The 6022-nt window shown below is 39.1% G+C and overlaps 3 non-coding genes across 3 annotated transcripts; all 3 read left to right on the top strand.

Annotated features, from left to right (window-relative positions):
• Positions 1-1751: 1751 nt before the first annotated feature.
• Positions 1752-1837, top strand: Trnay-gua (transfer RNA tyrosine (anticodon GUA)). Its single transcript is given in 2 exon segments — positions 1752-1788; positions 1802-1837. It is a non-coding gene; the product is annotated as a tRNA-Tyr (tRNA).
• A 2657-nt stretch (positions 1838-4494) lies between these two features.
• On the top strand, positions 4495-4581 carry Trnay-gua (transfer RNA tyrosine (anticodon GUA)). Its single transcript is given in 2 exon segments — positions 4495-4531; positions 4546-4581. It is a non-coding gene; the product is annotated as a tRNA-Tyr (tRNA).
• A 1145-nt stretch (positions 4582-5726) lies between these two features.
• Positions 5727-5813, top strand: Trnay-gua (transfer RNA tyrosine (anticodon GUA)). Its single transcript is given in 2 exon segments — positions 5727-5763; positions 5778-5813. It is a non-coding gene; the product is annotated as a tRNA-Tyr (tRNA).
• The last annotated feature ends 209 nt before the right edge of the window (positions 5814-6022 follow it).

The raw sequence follows: 6022 nt of genomic DNA, 5'->3' as shown, positions 1-6022 counted from the left end.
TATTTTTGAAGGATGATTTCATACATAGCAGATTGCTTGACTGAATTTATTCTACACAATGAAACAATCAACAGTATTTTTTTGTAAATTTCAAGAAAAACCAGTTTAAGACTAGATTTTTTCCTATTTCCATTTGCCTAAACAGTAAAAAAACATTGCAGAATCTAAAAGCTAGAAAAATATGCATGAGGTTGTGCCCATTCGAATGAAATAATGGTTTACGGATTTTCAGCGCGTGCAAAATGCATAGCATAGATAGATGATCACCAAAATCCATGATATCATATACAATTAAAAAAGCTGAAGGGTAAAGATCGTGAGGTAGTTGTTGTTGCAGGCATTTTTTTTAATTATTATCGGGTACGTAATATCTCGCCATCGTTAATAGCCACTTCATACATTTAGGAAAAACTTCATAGGAAAAACGGATTTAGAACAAATAAATAGAATAATTTAAACAAAAAAACCGAAGGAATTCCAAGAACGTTTTAAACAGCAAGTTATGATACATTTAAAATATTTACTGACCGATTTATCGATATTATCAAACTATAGATATTTATCCCAACCCTAAACCCAACCTCGCGTGACGCCCCATACCTTATGACATTATGAATTGACGTAATTCTATTCACCAAATGTCAGTTTGACCTTATGCTAAGTGCAGCTCGTGAATTATTTCACGCTCGGATGTTTGATCTCCCCGGGTTGCCCTTTCCTATGATAGCCTGTCAATTTGTTCGTAAATGTTTGGTGCATATTAAATGGCTTGAAGGCTGTGCTAGCCTACCTGTGACCATGTCCCTTTTGAATATTTATTGTTGGTCTGGTATATAATTTGTTTGACATTATTAATGAGTTAATGACTATTAAATTGTGTTTCTAAAATATATGAAATGAATGATGTTTTACAGGTGACACCCGCTCTGACTTTGAAAATGTATGGAGTGGTGTATTTTAACCGCTCCCATGCCGATCGTTTTTCTGATAGACATTATTTAAAATTATTTTCAGTCCGGAAAAATTAACTGAGCCTACAAGTTCATGAAATATAAAATTAGTAACGAGGAATCTGAAAATAAACATGAAAGTTTTAGGTATAAATGTTTAGATAAATGCAAAACAAAGGCTAACTTAAACATTTTTTTTGGCGATGTATGTAATTTATTAAATCGTGTATCAAGTCCCATTAAATTGTAAAAAAATATATTTTAAGAAACACAAAAAGAAGATATATTTTTTTTTACTTTTCGTGAAATGAAGATGACATTTTCATTTCCGTTTTACCTTGGGTAATCTGATCCTATTTCGCCTTAAACAACCTCTACTACTACAGTAACTAGGAGGGTAATTGGAATTTTATAATTTCAGCTGTCAACAGTGACATTTCTGGTTGAAGAGATGTCACTGCTGACATATGACATATCATATCCATAACCGTTTCATAACGAGATTAGAAAGTTCAAAATTAGCAATAGATTAGGAGGATCATTTGGATTGGAGGGATCTTTCGCTCGGCGGCGGTGTCAACAAAAACCAGCTGATTGCTACGTCATACTTAGATAATGAATATATTATAATGATAAATAATAATGTGACTAAATATTATGTTTAATTGTTATTTTCACGATTATCTATTCAAGACCTTATTCCTTTGACATTTGGTTCTTTTTAGCGTTACATTACTGCAATTGTTGCTCTTTTGTTTAGCTTAATTGATAGTGGTGTAAGATTTCGGCGTATTATATGCACCTTCGATAGCTCAGTTGGTAGAGCGGTGGACTGTAGATGTAAAACTGTTATCCATAGGTCGCTGGTTCAAATCCGGCTCGAAGGAATTTTTTAAAATTTTTTACGACTTGATGTTAAGTTTAGGTCGTGACATGCATGTATGTTTTAATATTAAGCTCCCCCTTTCGAAGGTTGTGTGCAGGACGATACCACACTCTGGTTCCTCATGACAAACTCTACGCCGGGAGAAGACGGAAAACCCAGGGTTTCACCCCCTCAGGTTGCCTAAGTGATTTTTATAGGATAACCATCGGTTATCCTCGTGGCCACCACGCCGGCGCCGGCCGGCAGTGGCAACCCCCCCGGCCGTCATCATAGGCCACTACCTAGACAGTTTTATACAGGTCAGCCGCATTCCTGTGCCTCCACGCGCCCGAAAGCGCCCGGCCCGAAGGCCCCATCTGCGGCCGCAGCCGCCCGGCCCAAGGCCCCCCTCCAGCACACACTCGGGTGAACTCTCCCTCACTGAGAGAACAGTCTGTGCGACCCCCCACGACAGGACATTGGTAGCACCGGTAAGCAATTACTTGGAAACCAAGAGATAACTTACCGTTGCCTCCGGGGCGCACCGTCCAAGAGACCTTCTCTTTCCCCCGGATCAGCTGATCAAGAGGAATGAGAAGGGACTTGGCACTCTAGGAGGTTTCCTGTCCGTAGCACCCCACCCTATAAAATGTCTGACTTCTACCTTGTGCCGAGCTTGGTCGGTTGAAGAAATACAGCATTCACGGAATAGAAGTTTCTATGCAGTGGTTTGTTATTTCTTACAGCTAAATACTAAGTCCAACAAATGTATGAAAATCTGCAAATGGAATGCATGGAAGCTACAATGTTTTCCAATTTTCTCGCTTTTCATTCAACACCGATCACGTGATCAGCCAATTTAACTCACTCCGCAGACTGTTTAAATTTTTCAAGCGGTCGTTAAGGGTGTCGTTTGTATAAGAGGGGACGATACGGGACGGGTCGGAAACGGCGCCACTATCGCGACCACGACACTTTCTATTCAAATTAGGTACGACCGCGCACCAAACATAAGCGCATCATCAGACTTTTAATACTAGCTTGTTTTACATTGCTGCGTTTGCTCTATAACGATGAAACCATCACTATATGAATCAAGCAATGGATGTTGATATATAAATTGGTGTTATGTTAAAGGAATGGTCGGTAGAAGGTTGTGTTTAAAGCACTAGACGACACGTCAGGCCGGTACTTCCGGACTGGCCGCTTGAATGCGTGCAATGAAAAGTTGTGTCGCAGTTATCCATTCTAGATAGATAGATACAGGTAAGAACCATTTTATCATGGGAATTATAAAGTGGATGTAAATTAAGTTTCTTTGGTTTCATTACGATTTGTAATGTAAGGTATTTGGTTGGAGCGTAAACCTAGCAACTTTTGTTTAATGAATTAAGAATATTAAAATCGGTCTCTTGAAATTGTTGGAACAATTTTGTATCCCATATATTAATAACCACCCGAAAAGGTTTTTGTCAAATCTGGTTAGTATTGAGTACCGTAAAATGTACCGTAACCTTGCTCCGAAATTAGAAAGTTAATTTAATCATTATATTTTTTTTCTTAGTCTATTTGTGTGTCCCACTGCTGGGCAAAGGCCTCTCCCCTGGTTCTCCATGACTCCCGATTTAGCGCTCCTTCCGGCCAGTTGTTAAGGAAGGCGTCAAAGTCGTCCCGCCATCTCCGCCTGGGCCTGCCCCGCCCACGCTTCTTCGTCGGCATCCACTTGGTGGCTATGTTAGCCCACCTATCCGGATGCATACGATAGACGTGGCCACCACCAGCCCAGTCCCATTTGAGCCTGGCGGTTTTTTTGCCAACTTCAGCAATGCGAGTTCTGGAGCGCAGCGTGGTGTTCCGGATGCGATCGATCCTTTTAACACCTAAAATGCTGCGCTCCAAAGCGCGTTGGCAAACCTTCAGTTTAGAGTAGTTATAAGAGATACTTATATATATGACGATTTAAAGTTCTAAGATCACAATCTTTTGAGCCGTACCGAGCGAAACGCTAATGTCTCTCTATCATTCTTATATGTATATTAGTGTCACAGAGAGAGAAAGGCATTTCGTTCGCTACGGCGCAAAATATTGTCGCCTTGGATAGACCCCCAGAATTGTGAATCCTCAACTTTTGACTACCGCATAATTAACGGGGGCGTAAATTCTTTATTTCAACTATCAAATTTAAATAACGAATAATACACTTTATACCTCTACTATTAATAATTCTTTGGTTGACTACAGCTGCACCAAAAAACTTATTTAAATACGCAATAACTATTTTTTTTTTACATTCAATTACCCATTTAATGACCTTTTCTGATAATGCATTTAGCATCATTACTGATAAAATTAAAAGGTTATTACAACACATCAGTAGGCCTAGCACATGATTGGCGCGACAGTATCTCGCGGCGAGTTAGACTATCCGTCTTTTTCTAACTATGTTGATGAAAGTTCACAAAACCTGTTTACATAAATAAAAAAAGAAGAAAGAGGGACACCCGTCCAGTCTATCTCGCCATTCTCGCCGCGAGATACTGTCGCGCCAATCATGAGCTAGGACGGCAGTTGAATAACAATTTTGTACAGATGTGTTAAGTTAGTTACTTGTATTGGAAATTATTCATACTTCACATCAGTTAATTGATAGTGGTGTAAGATTTCGGCGTATTACATGCACCTTCGATAGCTCAGTTGGTAGAGCGGTGGACTGTAGATGTAAATACTGTTATCCATAGGTCGCTGGTTCAAATCCGGCTCGAAGGAATTATTTTTGTAGATCTAATAATTATACCTAGGTCTTTAAAACGATTATGTATGTATGAATACACGTAGACAGCGTAGACTCTATATACTCTTGTCATAAATCAAAATTCATACATGATAAAATGATAAGGATCCTGACGGAATTTTTACCTATAGTTAAATTTTAACATCCTAGAGTTAGACTAGGAAAAGCCTGCAGCGATTTTGATAGCCCACGCAGTGCAAGTGTTATCAATACGTCATAATTTCATTGAAGTTTGACGTTTAAAATAACACTTGCACTGCGTGGGCTATCAATTATGCTGCAGACTTTTCTTGGTCTAACTCTCACTAGAATGATTTTTTTTTCTGCTCTAACAGCATGACCGACATTTGAACCCACAATTTTTGACCATACACATAATTAACCGTTCAGCATGAGGATTATATGAAGAACAACAATAACGTGTCTTTAAACTGGACTTATAAGTTTTTAAATACATAATTAAATTCCATAAGTAAGATCGTATTACCTAAACGTATTAAATTCTTCGGTTTTACTTGCGTCAACATGTTTCGGAGCAACACTGAAACCGTCACACTCTGACACCATACGTAAAATATAAACTTAATTTAAATTAAATACATCATACCTACAGATGTAATAACTAAAACTAGAATTGACCTGTTAGATGCGTGTAAGTATATTTTTGGAACGTTGGCCTGTAAAGATGTTTGCGAACTCGACTGTACAGTTGCTAAGCGGGCGAGGTGTTCAAAATGATCTTGACGCGAATTTATTGTTTAGAGCGGCGGCCCGCGGGCCGCATGCGGCTCGCGAAACTGTCACTTGCGGCCCGAGAGGCGCCTTGGCTATTTTGTATGTAATAGTGACAAACGACAATGTCTCATAAAGTCATAAATATTAACAAAATACGGCCCGCGTCACCTCCGTTAACTACTACTGGCCCTTGGCTGCTAAAAGGTTGCCGACCGCTGCTCTAAACAATAAATTCGCGTCAAGATCATTTTGAACACCTCGCCCGCTTAGCAACTTCTGCTGCTGACTGTACAAGCAGCATTGACGTAGATATTAGCGAAGCCTTTCATTTCGTTATATAATAAGTAGGGCAATTGTATAGTCTCATTTCGACCGCATGTTTGTACCTTCGATAGCTCAGTTGGTAGAGCGGTGGACTGTAGTTGTGAGAATCGTTATCCATAGGTCGCTGGTTCAAATCCGGCTCGAAGGAGTTTATTTTAGACTCTTTTACTGATAACTAGGTCGAATCAAAATACTGGGTTCACTTTTTTTATTGCATTTGTTTTTGTTCTTTTGTAACGCCGTGGAGCTGACGTCCAACTTAGAATTATAAATAAATAAATAAATATTATAGGACATTCTTACACAGATTGACTAAGTCCCACACACAGTAAGCTCAAGAAGGCTTGTGTTGTGGGT

The sequence above is a fragment of the Cydia splendana genome, chromosome 3 (assembly GCF_910591565.1).
Source record: "Cydia splendana chromosome 3, ilCydSple1.2, whole genome shotgun sequence".
Lineage (NCBI taxonomy): Eukaryota > Metazoa > Arthropoda > Insecta > Lepidoptera > Tortricidae > Cydia > Cydia splendana.
This window is presented reverse-complemented; position numbering and strand designations above follow the sequence as displayed.